At 46.1% G+C, this 12,742-nt stretch overlaps 1 pseudogene; it reads left to right on the forward strand.

The window, feature by feature from the left end:
* LOC147571227 (pleckstrin homology domain-containing family M member 1-like) overlaps window positions 1-12,742 on the forward strand; it is a 66,514-nt pseudogene that overhangs the window by 716 nt on the left and 53,056 nt on the right.

Here is a 12,742-nt window from a genome sequence, read left to right on the forward strand (position 1 = left end):
GGAGAGAGCAAGAGACAGAGACATAGAGTGCGAGTGGAGGAGTGGCAGAGAGGGTCATAATCTCGTGGTTCATGGGTTGGAGCCCCGCATCGGGCTCTGTGCTGACAGCTCCGAGCCTGGAGCCTGCTTCAGATTCTGCGTCTCCCTCTCTCTCTGCCCCTCCCCAGCTCACGCTCTTTCTCACTCTCAAAAGTGCAGGGACTGACGTCCTTATCCTTCCAGCTCTCCTACAAGTCCGCCATCTTAAACGAGTGGACGCTTACCCCACTGGCTCTCTCTGGGCTTTGCCCACTCTCTGAGCTCGACCCCCTCACCACCTCTGGGACAGAACTACAGCGGAAAGAGTCTCTGGATTCAGTTTCCCATTCCTCAGGCTCGGAGGACATCGAAGTCCAGCACTCAGGCCATAAGATCCGACGGAACCGGAAGCTCACGGCCTCCTCCCTCAGCCTGGACACCGCCAGTTCATCCCAGCTGTCTTGCAGCCTAAACTCTGATAGCTGCCCACTCCAAGTGAATGGCTCCAAGAGTCCAGACCGTTCCGAGGAGCCCATGTCCTACGACTCCGATCTGGGGACAGCAAATGCCGATGACTCAGACCCGTCTCTGCAAGAGTGAGTGTCCTCCCCCCACTCCTTCTCCTCCCCCTGCCTTCCTTCCTTCCTTCTCCTCTTCCTCTTTCTCTCCCTTCCTATGGCATGTGATTGCCTGTCACTGAGCATTGACCTCTCTAAGAGCATAAAGGAAAAGAGGACCGTGGCTCTTCCTCAGGGACTGGAGTTGCCGGGACTTATAACTGGAGGCAACATGGGGCAGCGAGGAGAATGGATTCAGGGAGGGCTCAGAGCTGAATCAGGCTCCGGCTCTGCCCCTGGCTGATCTTCGACAAGTTACCTAATTTGTCTGAGGCTTCGTGTAAAATATTATTGCCTCTAGGGCGGAAACTAACGGTTCGGAGTTAGATGTACGACTTCCAAAAGACGCAGTGAAGCCCAGCGCGTCAGGGTGCTACGCTGCGACCTCCCAGAAGGCCTCTGAAGGACACAGACCCTGAATGAGGCCTGGAGGAGGTGGTGCACAAAAGGGGCCAAGCAAGTGAGTGGAGGAAGAGCACAGGGAGCAATGAACTTGACTAGAGAAGGGACCCTGGGCAGAGCTATCTCTTTAAAAGAACTTTTTTCTATTTGAGTATTGTTGACGCACAGTGTTATATTAGTCTCAGGTGTACAACGTAGTGAGTCACCATCTCTCTATGTTAACCATGCTCACCACAGCAGAGCCTTCTTCGTTCAGGCCCTTTTGAAACATTCATTTTTTGGGGCGCCTGGGTGGCGCAGTCGGTTAAGCGTCCGACTTCAGCCTGGTCACGATCTCGCGGTCCGGGAGTTCGAGCCCCGCGTCAGGCCCTGGGCTGATGGCTCAGAGCCTGGAGCCTGTTTCCGATTCTGTCTCCCTCTCTCTCTGTCCCTCCCCCGTTCATTCTCTGTCTCTCTCTGTCCTAAAAATAAATAAACGTTGGGAAAAAAAAATTAAAAAAAAAAAAGAAACATTCATTTTTTAATAGATTTATTTTTATGGTAAGAAAAAAAAGTCTACCTACAGTGAAACGTCTTTTCCACCTTTGTAACCATAATTGTTAATTCCTTACATCTTTCTTTTTCTTTTTCTTTTTTTGTTTTTTTTTTAAATTTTTTTTTTAACATTTATTTATTTTTGAGACAGAGAGAGACAGAGCATGAACGGGGGAGGGGCAGAGAGAGAGGGAGACACAGAATCTGAAACAGGCTCCAGGCTCTGAGCTGTCAGCACAGAGCGGACCGTGAGATCATGACCTGAGCCGAAGTCGGCCGCTTAACCGACTGAGCCACCCAGACGCCCCTCTTTTTCTTTTTTTTAAAGTTTATTTATTTATTTTTGAGAGAATGAGCAGGGGAGGGGCAGTGAGAAAGGGGGACGGAGGATCTGAAGCAGATTCTGTGCTGACAGCAGAGAGCCCAACGTGGGGCTCGAACTCACGAACCGTGAGATCATGAGCTAGGCTGAAGTCAGACATTTAACTGACCGAGCCACCCAGGCACCCCCTTTACATGTCTTTTTCTGATGTTTCTAAATGCACCTAACAGATATGAATAGATAGACTTTTTAAATGTCTTTTATATTTCTTATCTCTGCCTCATCCCCACAAAGCTATTATAAATATACTGTTTGATACCTTGTCTCAGAAGAGATCAGAATTTTTGTTTTGGAGCTTCATATCAGTTTCTTCAGTTTTTTTTTTTTTTTCCCCGTGGCATGTGTTTCCATTGTATGAATGTACCTTAGTTTATTTGACCAGCCCTGTATTTACTGGACACTGGAGTTCACTCTTTCTATAAATAACCGTGTGTATGTGATATTCTAATTCTATGCAACTATCTCTGTTCAGTAAAGTCCCAGAAACAGAATTGCTGAGGCAAAGGATAAATGAATCTACAATTTTCATAGATAACCGCCTGTTTACACTCTGTCAGGAATGTACCTGTGCCCTCTCGGCCTTGTAGGCAGAAGGTATTATCAAACTTTTGGATATTTGCTCATCTAATAGGTAGAACATGATAAACTTTTTTTTCAAGTTTATTTATTTGTTTTGAGAGAGAGAGAGAGAGAGAGCAAGCGAGCATGAGTTGGGGAAGGGCAGGGAGAGAGAGGGGGAGAGAGAGAATCCCAAGCAGGCCCCTTGCTGTCAGTGCAGAGCGTGATGCAGAGCTTGATCCCAGGAACTATGAGATCATGACCCGAGCCAAAATCAAGAGTCGGACGCTTAACTGACTGAGCCACCCAGGCGCCCCGAAAATGGTAAACTTTTATTAAGCGCTTCCTTCAGCCAGACCCATGTTCCCTCAGCCAGTGTCTAGGATCTTCTTTTCTACTCCTGTGTGCCCCTACCTTCTTGGTTCATTCAAGTCTTTACAGGTTTCCCAGCTGCTGTGGGAAGAACACCAGATTGGGTGCCGGTACGGACTGGCTTGTAGCAGGATCCGGCCTCAAGCCCTGTTCTACCAGTCACAAGTCCAGTAACGGCAGGCCAAGCGTTGGCTCTGTGAGGTTGTTTCTTCATCTGTAAAGTGGAGGCTCCCTCATAGGGATTCTCTGGCTGAGAATCAGATCAGATGCCTGGGGGCGAATTACGGCTGAAGCAGCTTCTGAGCAACAGAGCACATTAGCTAGAACTTTCAAACATCAAACAAGAATTTAGGTAGAACATCCTGGAAGGGAGCAATCCCCGCTCTATCGGCTGGGCCCATGGCGTGACTTAAGTTCACTCACCTGTCTGAACCCTTCCTTGTGTCTCCTCCTCCCACAGGCCAGCCCGCCGGCCCTCTGTCTGTCATGTGCCCTGCTTTTATCTTTCGTGAGTCTTGTGATTGGAAAATTCCAGCTTAAGGCCGTTGAATCAGTGACCGTCCACCCTGTGTGGGAAGCGTCATCCTGGGCATTGTGGGAGAAGTCAAGGGAAGAGGGTCAGGATGTACAGACCAGCGCGGGGCAGTGGCGTGCGGAACCAGCAAACACAGAGCACACAGATGCACAAACACACATCCAGCACCGTCACTCTGAGTGCTGGGCTTGAAGTTATCTTCGCACGTCCACACACACCAGCTCTTAGAGGGTGTGTCTGAGGGTGAAGAGTCACATCAGCAGTTAAGAGTTCGCTTATTTTTGTCATATTACTTAAATATTTGTTTACGTGGATTTTTTAAAGTTGATTTATTTTGAGAGAGAGAGAGAACAGGCGTTCTATCAAAATAAATGTTAAAAAAAGTTTTTTAAAATCATCTACAAGTTAAACATAAAGTACAAAAGATGTAACATTCCAAGGAAATGTATTAACTTAATGTTTTCTGGAAACCAAACTGCAGTTTGCTTTGTGAATAGAGGATTGATGGCCTGAATAGCTTCTTTTGTGTTGGTTGGGTCTGAATTACAGTGATCGCTGAGAAGCACAGCTAGGGGCCGGTGGTTAGGAGTGTGGACTCAGGAGCCAGACTGCTGGAGTCTTCCATTAACCAGCTTTGCGACCCCGGGCAAGATACTCAACCTTTCTGACCTTGATGTCCTCATCTGCAAGACGGGGATAAGAATGCTAGGAAGTGAGTTAAGGTATGCAAAGCGCTTAGAGCAGTGCCAATCACAGGGTGAGTGCTCCATAGGCGGTGTCATCATCATTTTACTACTGGGGGTCCCCGTGATGTCAGTTCTCGCGCTACTTGTCTGTGTATACACGGCTGCAGATCTGTGCTTGGTGATATTTGTCAGAGGTCGTTATCATGAGGCCTTCTCTTGGGGGAAATGATTCTTCGCACATGCGGCCCCCTCCTGTACTTTCATGAGCACCCCTGACCGCCAGGTGGTGCCGTGGACCCCAACGCGCTAGTCCACGCGCTCAGGAAAAGCGCAGGCTCAGAATCGCTTGGCGGGGGCACTTTATGGGGTGGTCATGCCGATTCTCCAGCCCATGCTTTTATTCCACACCTACGCCTCTGTGTACGCGCAATATACGTATGTGTATAATACGTATATGTTTCCAGACTGTCTTCTAAATGAAAGCACAAACTTCTAGAATTTTTCAACAGGCAGTTTTTGAAAAACGCTGCCCTGAGCTGGACAGAAGTGGAAGGACCGGAGCGGTGTCACCGTTTCAGCCCTATGTTGGTTGCATTTTCTTCAAAAGTTTTGAAAATTCTCTTTCTTTCACTTTTCCTTCAAAACCTCATCTCTAGCACTTTTTCCCACTTGATGTGCATGTCTCTTATTCTCTCTGGGTCCTGCCGACCAGCTCTGATCCTGGTGAGATTCCTGTGAACTTGATTTCATCCTGACCGTGGTGTTGATTTGGTGGAAACTCTAATTTATCACACAAGCTTCTTGCTGTCGGGTGGTGTTTCTTTATTCCCACACCCAGTCCACTCCATCATTAAAATGTGTCTTACAGACGAGGGGTCATTTATAATTGATAACCATTTCGGTAATGCTGGTGAATCTTTCCGTAATTCTCTTTCCTTACATTTTTATAGCCATGTGTGTAGAGGCTAAGCAGTCTTGCCAGTGGCGATAAGAACAACCAATGACAAATTGAGGTTAATGTTTATTGAGTACTTACTTTGTGCCAGACACTCTATAAGCATTTTACCTATATGATCTCATTCAGCCTTGAACACAGTCATAGGTGGGTGCTGTTACCGTGCCGGTTTTACGGGTAAAGGAATGAAGTCCGTGAACTTTAGGAACCTATTGTGGGGCCACAGCAGTGTGCCAACCAAAGCCAACCAACATCACCCTTTAAGGAAACCCCTTACCCACTAGCTATGGATTTACCTATTCTGGACATTTAATACCAACGGAATCATACACTATGTGGCTTTTTGTGACCTCCTTCCTTCACTTAGTAGGTTTTCAGGGTTCATCCGTGTTGTAGCATGGGTCATGGCTGAATCATATTCCATTGTGTGAATACACCACAATTTGTTTTATCTTTTCAGTTAGTGGACATTTGTTCTATTCCTACTTTTTGGCTACTGTGAATAATATTGCTGTGAACACTCGTGTACAGGTTTTTGTGCAGACATTGTCTTTTCATTCTCTTGGGTATATACCCATGAGTTGAATTGCTGACTCATATGGTAACTCTATGTTTAACTTTTAAGGAACTACCAAACTGTTCTCCACAGAGGCTGCACCACTTCACATTTCCGCCAGCAGCGTGTAGGAGTTCCATTTTCTCTACACCTTTGCCAACACTTGTTATTCTCTGTCTTTTTAATTTTTAAAAAATTTTTAATGTTTCTTATTTTAGAGAGAGACAGAGAGAGAGAGAGACAGAGCATGAGTTGGGGAGAGGCAGAAAGAGAGGGAGACACAGAATCTGAAGCAGTCTCCAGGCTCCAAGCTGTCGGCACAGAGCCCGACACAGGGCTCGAACCCACGAACCGTGAGATCATGACCTGAGCCGAAGTCGGATGCTTAACTGATTGAACCACCCAGGTGCCCCTCTCTCTTTTTTATTATAGGCATCTTGGTAGGCATAAAGTAGTATCTTATTACGGTTTTGATTTGTATTTCACTCCCGTCTAATGATATCGAGCATCTTTTCATGTACTTTCCATTTGTATACCTTTAGAGAAGTGTCTCTGTAAACCTTTGCCCATTTTTCAGTCAGATTATTTGTTCTAATATTATTGAATTGTAAGAGCTCTCTATATTCTGGATACTAGACCCTTATCAGATATGTGATAATCCTTGGATATAAGATATGCAGATTTTTTTCCTGTTCTATGGGTTATCTTTTTACTTTCTTGATAGTATCCTTTTGAAGCCCAAAAGCTTTTAGTGTTGATAAAGTCCAGCGTACCTATTTTTTATTGTTTACTTATTTGTTGGCTGTCATATAAGAAACCATTGCCTGATCCAAAGATGTATACCTGTTTCCTTCTAAGAGTTTTATAGTTTTAGCTCTTACTTTTAGGTCTTTGATCCATTTTGAGTTCATTGTTTATATGGTATGAGGTAGGGGTCCAACTTTCTTCTTTTGCATGGGACTGTTCGCTTATCCCAGCACCATTTGTTGAAAAGACTATTCTTTCCCCACTGAAATGTCTTGGGCTGCAGATCAGTTGCCCATAAATGTATGGGTTGTTCACCAATGTTTGACTAGCATGTCTTGAAATGTTGTTTGGGGTTATGATGTAGATAAGAGCACACAGCTCAGCCAGAAGACATTAAGGTAGAAACTTGAGTTCTAAAATCCTTATGGAAATGAGCCCACATTAAGGGGAGTTTGGCACGTCTTCTGACCCAGTGTAAACCATTAGGGCAGATATGGGCAATCTCTTGGGCCCCGGGTAGCTTTGTTGTTGTAGGAATCTGTATTCGCCCGTGACATACTCTATTGGTTCATAAACAAAGGAGGAGACAGCAAATAGTTCTAGTTCAGAAACAGAATGTGGATTCTCAGAAGCCTCAGGAGAAGGGGAGCAGCCACTAGCCAGTGCACATTTTAGAAGGCCCAGAGTAGTTTTCATGTGCGTGCGTGTGTGTGTGTGTGTATGTAAAGACAGTAACACTGGCTCCCTGTAGTCCCTGAAGCACCACTGAAGGGCAGGAAGAGGCAGTACCATTGGAAGAGTGAGCAGGTGCACACCCCATGTATACTTGCGTGCACACTCCTGCACCCCGTGTACACTGATCTCCGGCAGCAGGTCCTGGGAACAGGAGGCATCTGGGACCCCACATACGGCCCAGCTCTGGTGGACCAGCGCTTGCACCGGAGATCCCGGGCCCCGCAGTTCCCTTGGCCGCCCACTCTACCTCAGTCCCAGCTGGGGAGAAACTTTGTGAGGCGTGTCAGAGGAAGGCTTGTGTGTAAGCAGAGGAGCACGGTGGGTGGATGACGAGGATGTTTTGTTTTGGAAATCCCCAGACAGCAGTTTTGCCTTCTTACCGCCGTCCCAATAGCCTTGGGCATTCTAGCTGACAGCTTGTCACACAGGTTTCTCTGTTTAAAAACTTCCAGGGTATTGTCGGAATTCAGCAAAGCCCAGGTAAACTCTGTGCCAACCAATGGACTGAGCGGACTGAGTGGAGAAATGGAGATTCCCACGGGGCGGGCCTCACTCCCCCTCCCCGGCCTGGAGGCCAGCATCCCTTTTGATGTGCCCGCAGAGCCCCTCCCGCCCCAAGCATCCTCTGGGACTCAAGATGGGGACCGCAAGCAGGAGCCGCCTCCCCAGGCACCTGGCACCCTGGGCTTGCTGCAGTTGGGCACTGCCAAAGCTGTCCCCTCGGTGAGCATTTTAGACCAGAGGCCTTCCAGTCCCGTGGGAGAGGCGGCGGCCAGAGCATTCAGCCCGGGGAGCGGCCAGCAGAAGTCTGTGGAGGATGACGGAGCTGCACGGAGCCTTGGGGTGTCCTCACCCACCAGCCCGGTGAGTGATACAAGCTTTTCGGGGAGAGGTCTTGGGGAAATGTCTCAGAGCTGGTGCAGGGTCTCCCCAGCTAGCCACCCCGAGTGGTCTCTGCCTTGTCTCCATTAGCCCCTCATATCTGTCACGGCGGACGTGAGCCAGGCACGGTGCCAGTCCCTTCCCATGGGTCTCTCTTGTCCTCTCACATTGACCCCGTAGAGAAGATAATTCTCATCTGATCATAGACCCTGCGCATAACCACTGCCACTTATCAGCTCAAGGCCTCGGGCGAGGCCCTTTGCCTCACTGAGCCTTGGTTTCCTCCTCAGCTCTTGTTATTATTAAATTCAGATTTGCTAAAATACCAGACTTTGAGAATACTCATCTTGCAATATGAGCCAGGTTAGAACTGCACCATCCCCTATGGTAACCACTAGCCACACGTGGCTGTTGAATGAGCGTGTAAAATGTGGTTAGCTCAAACTGAGATAAGCTCTGTGAAATAAACACTGGATCTTGAAGGCTTCGTCTGAAAAAAAAAGAAGGTGAAATACTCAATCATTTATCGATTATGTGTTACAATGAAAATATGTTTGATGTTGGGTTAAATATAAAAGTTAATTACACGTGTTTCTTTTTACATTTTTTTTTTAATTTTTTTTCAACACTTACTTATTTTTGGGACAGAGAGAGACAGAGCATGAACGGGGGAGGGGCAGAGAGAGAGGGAGACACAGAATCGGAAACAGGCTCCAGGCTCTGAGCCATCAGCCCAGAGCCCGACGCGGGGCTCGAACTCCCGGACCGCGAGATCGTGACCTGGCTGAAGTCGGACACCTAACTGACTGCGCCACCCAGGCGCCCCTCTTTTTACATTTTAAAAACGTGGCTAGTAAAACATTTAAAATGATACATGTGGCTGGAATTCTGTTTCTGTTGGGCAGTGCAGCTCTAGAATGGGCCGGTCTCCTTTGTTGATAACCCCGAGGGAAGCCAGCCCTGGGAATCTCCTGCACAGAGCCATGGGTCAGAGGCTTGAGAACCATCGGCCCAGTGAAGCGGTTGTCAAAGCTGTGGACCTGAGCTCTTTGCCATTTCACATTTGTCCTTTAGGATGAATAGCCAGGGTAGGAAGTTGTATGCACGTGTGCATGCAGACATACAGAACCCCAGGTTTATCCCAGCTGTTGTCTGGGGTCACGTTAGGATATAGTCTTGCTTTTTCAGCTCCATCCGTGCATATCTCTCATCCGGTAGCTTCCAGATCCTGTAACTCAGGATGGGGCCAAGGCCGTGAAATAGATTAGGACACGCGCTCGCGCGCGCGCGCGCACACACACACACACACACACACACACACACACACACTTTTAAATAGCTTTATTGAGATATAACTCATATACCATACAATTCACCTAATTAAAGTGTATAATTCCATTTTTTTTCGTATATTCACAAGGTTGTGCAGCCATCACTACAATCGAATTTGAAAATATTTTCATCCCCCATAAAAGAAATCCCTTGGGATGCCTGGGTGGCTCAGTCGTTTGAGGGTCTGACTTCAGCTCAGGTCATGATCTGTGGTTCACAAGTTCGAGCCCCATGTCGGGCTCTGTGCTGACAGCTCAGAGCCTGGAGCATGCTTCAGACTCCCTCTCTCTCTGCTCCTCCCCTGCTGATGCTCTGTCTCTATCTCTCTCTCAAAAAATAAACAAAAACATTTAGAAAGAAAAGAAAAGAAATCCCTTACCATTAGCAGTGACGTCCCATCCTCCTCCTCCCGCCTCACTCCCCTCATCCCCTGGCAACTACTTATTTCCTTTGTCTATAGATTTGCTATTCTGGACATTTCACAGAAATGGAATCCTGTAATATGCAGCCTTTGGTGACTGGCTTCTTCCAATTAACATACTGTTTTCAGGATTCATCGTTGTTGGAGCCTGATCTGTGCTTCAGGGAGTAATAATTCATTGTAGATTCCTTTGTATGAACCCGTCACATTTTATTTTGTCCTTCATCAGTGGATAGACTTTTGTTTTTTTCCCCCCATTTTTTTGGCTAATATAAATAACACAGCCATGAACATTCATGTACAAGTTTTTGTGTGGGTATATTTTTGATTGTCTTGGATGTATACCCAGCAGCAAAATCTCTGGGTCACATGGTAACTCTATATTTAACCTTCTGAGGAACTACCAAACTGTTTTCCTAAGCAGCGGCCCCATTTTATATTCCCACCAGCAATGTATTCCATCCTCACCAACAGTTCTTACTGTCTTTTTAAAAATTGTCATTATAGCTAGCAGGCGGCAGGAGCAGTATCTACTTACGGTTTTGATTTGCGTTTCTTTAATGACTAATGATGTCAAGCATCATCTTGTTTGTGTGACTTTTGGCCATTTGTAGATCTACGTTGGAGGAATGTCTATTCAGAACCTTGGCCCATTTTTATTTTATTTTGTTTATTTTTCACTTATTTATTTTGTGGGAGTGCGGGCATGAGTAGGGGAGGGGCAGAGAGAGAAGGAGAGAGAGTCCCAAGCAGGCTCCTTGCCGCTAGCACAGAGCCCGATGCAGGGCTTGAACTCACGAAACGTGAGGTCACAACCTGAGCCAAAACCAAGAGTCAGATGCTGAACCCACTGAGCTACCCAGGTACCCCTTGGCCCATTTTAAAATGGGATTATTTGTCTTTTTATTATTGAATTATAATAGTTCTTTATATATTCTGGGTTGTATACCCTTATTAAATACATAATTAGCAACTGTTTCCTCCCATCCTGTGAGTTGTCGTTTCACTTTCTTGGTGGTAACATTTACAGCATAAACGTTTTCAATGTTGATAGAGTCCAGTCTACCTATTTTTTTCTTTCGCCATTTGTGCTTTTGGTGTCCCGTGTATACCCGTTTCCTAGCCCAAGGTCACAAAGATTGATGCGTTCTTCTAAAAATTTTATAGTTTTAGCTCTTACATTGAGATCTATGATCCATTTTGAGTTGACTTTTGTATGTGGTATAAGGACGAGGCCCAGCTCGATTCTTTTGCATATTGATGTACAGTGGTACCAGCACCATTTGTTCAAAAGACTATTATTTCCGGGCGCCTGGGTGGCTCAGTCGGTTAAGCGTCCGACTTCAGCTCAGGTCGTGATCTGTGGTTCGTGAGTTCGAGCCCCGCGTCGGGCTCTGTGCTGACGGCTCAGAGCCTGGAGCCTGCTTCCGATTCTTGTGTCTCCCTTTCTGTCTGCCCCTCCCCTGCGCGCGCGCTCTCTCTCTCTCTCTCAAAAATAAAGATTTTTAAAAATTTACCAGAAAAAAAGACTATTATTTCCCCCTTTAGAACGTTTTCGAGGAATGCTGTAAAGTGATCTTTAGTACACATCTCAGTGAGTACTTATATACGATGTACCCTCTATGGCCACCCTCCAGATGGAAACATAGAACACTTCCAGCCCACCAGAAGGCTCTCTCATGCCTTGTCCCATTGTTCCCCTCTAAAGGAAGCCTCTATTCTGACTTCTAGCACCGTAGATTAATTTCTCCTATTGTTCGACTTCATTCGTATGGAAGGAACTGTACAATGCATACTCTTTTGCTTCTTTCACTGAGCATTATGTCTGTGTGGTTCACCTGTGCATATAGCATGAGGCTATAGTTTGTTCTTTTCCATTGTTCTGTAGCATTCCATTGTAAGAGTATATCACAGTGCATCTATCCATTCTCCTGCTAACAGACATTTGGGTTGTTTCCAGGTTTGGGCTATTATGATGAAAGCTGATGTGAACGTTCTTACATTTGTATTTCTGTGAACCCCTCTGCACTCTTTTCTGGGGGTTTATATCTAGGAGCGGAATCGCCCAGTCATTGGGAAGGCGTATGTTTACCTTTAGTGCATACTGCCAAGCAGTTTTCTAACAGTGCTTGCATTGACTTGTACTCACATTGGCAATATGTGAGCATTTTCATTGCTCTTTATCCTAGCCAGTGGGTCATCAGTCTTTTTCATTTCGGCCACTCTAATAGGTGTGCAGTGGGACCTCACTGTGGTTTTAATTTGCATTTCCCTGATGACTAACGATCTTGATACCTTTTCGTTTGCTTATTGGCTGTTGGAAGTCTCTAAGTCATTGCTTCATTCTTAAATTGAGTTGTGTGTATTTCCTGATTCATTGGTAGAGGCTCTTTACATATTATGGATATGTCTTTTATTAGAGAAAAAAATATGTCGCATATACATATAGCAAACGTTTCTTCAAGTCTATGGCTTGCCTGTTTTTTTAACGTTTATTTATTTATTTTGAGAGAGAGTGTGTACGCTCATGCGCGTGCAGAAAAAGAGGGAGAGAGGAATGCCTGGGTGGCTCAGTCGGCTAAGCTCAGGTCATGATCTCGCGGTTCACGAGTTCAAGCCGTGCGCCGGGCTCTGTGCTGACAGCTTGGAGCCTGGAGCCTGCTTTGGATTCTGTGTCTCCATCTCTCTCTCTCTGCCCCTTGCCCACTTGCACTCTGTCTCTGTCTCTCTCTCAAAAATAAATAAACATTAAAAAAACAAAAGAAAAAGAGAGGGAAAGAGAGAGAATCCCAAGCAGTCTCCACACTGTCAGTGCAAAGCCTGACTTGGGGCTTGAACTCACAAACTGTGAGATCATGACCTGAGCCGAAATCAAGAGTTGGATGCTTAACTGATTGAGCCACCCAGGTGCCCCTATGGCTTGTGTTTTAAATCTCTTAATGGTATTTTTCGTGGAGCAGAAATTCTTGGTTTTAATGCTCTTCAATTTATTGGCCTCTCTGTTTGTGGT

Source organism: Puma concolor, unplaced genomic scaffold (assembly GCF_028749965.1).
Source record: "Puma concolor isolate L17-30 unplaced genomic scaffold, mPumCon1.1.hap2 unalloc_scaffold_39, whole genome shotgun sequence".
NCBI lineage: Eukaryota > Metazoa > Chordata > Mammalia > Carnivora > Felidae > Puma > Puma concolor.